The following is a 479-nucleotide window of genomic DNA, read 5'->3' on the forward strand; positions in this document are numbered from 1 at the left end:
ATCAGGCTCGCTTTCGTTGTGGTGTGGTGGTGTGAGACCAAAAGAATAAGGGCGTTAAAACCTTGACCATAAAAGCATTGGGCACACAGCTGCCGGTTGTGATGCATCTTGTAAACAAACCAAACTTAATGCGTGCTAGCGGCTAAAGTAGCTGGGATTCTTGGGTTTGAAGGTATCTGGCGCCCTTGCTCCGTGCATACATAGACATGATTCAGATATAAGTGAGGCAGGACATAGCCATACGTGTCAAGGCTCTGTGGAGTCTCGTTTATGCTTGGTGGTTTCAAGTGAGTTCGGTTTTGGATGACATCTGAAAACGTCAGAAAAGGAAATAAGGGTTTCGCATGCGCGATTAAACAGTATCAGGCAGCAGCGAAAAGTTCACATAAAATAAGGGGAAAAGGAGTGAAAAATTCTTCCTCATAATGTGTACGATACACTCAAAGTCGGCAATTCTAGGACACTGCTTTCCCCAATGT

This window comes from Pollicipes pollicipes, unplaced genomic scaffold (assembly GCF_011947565.3).
Source record: "Pollicipes pollicipes isolate AB1234 unplaced genomic scaffold, Ppol_2.1 Scaffold_7231;HRSCAF=8579_pilon_pilon_pilon, whole genome shotgun sequence".
Taxonomy (NCBI): Eukaryota; Metazoa; Arthropoda; class Thecostraca; order Pollicipedomorpha; family Pollicipedidae; genus Pollicipes; species Pollicipes pollicipes.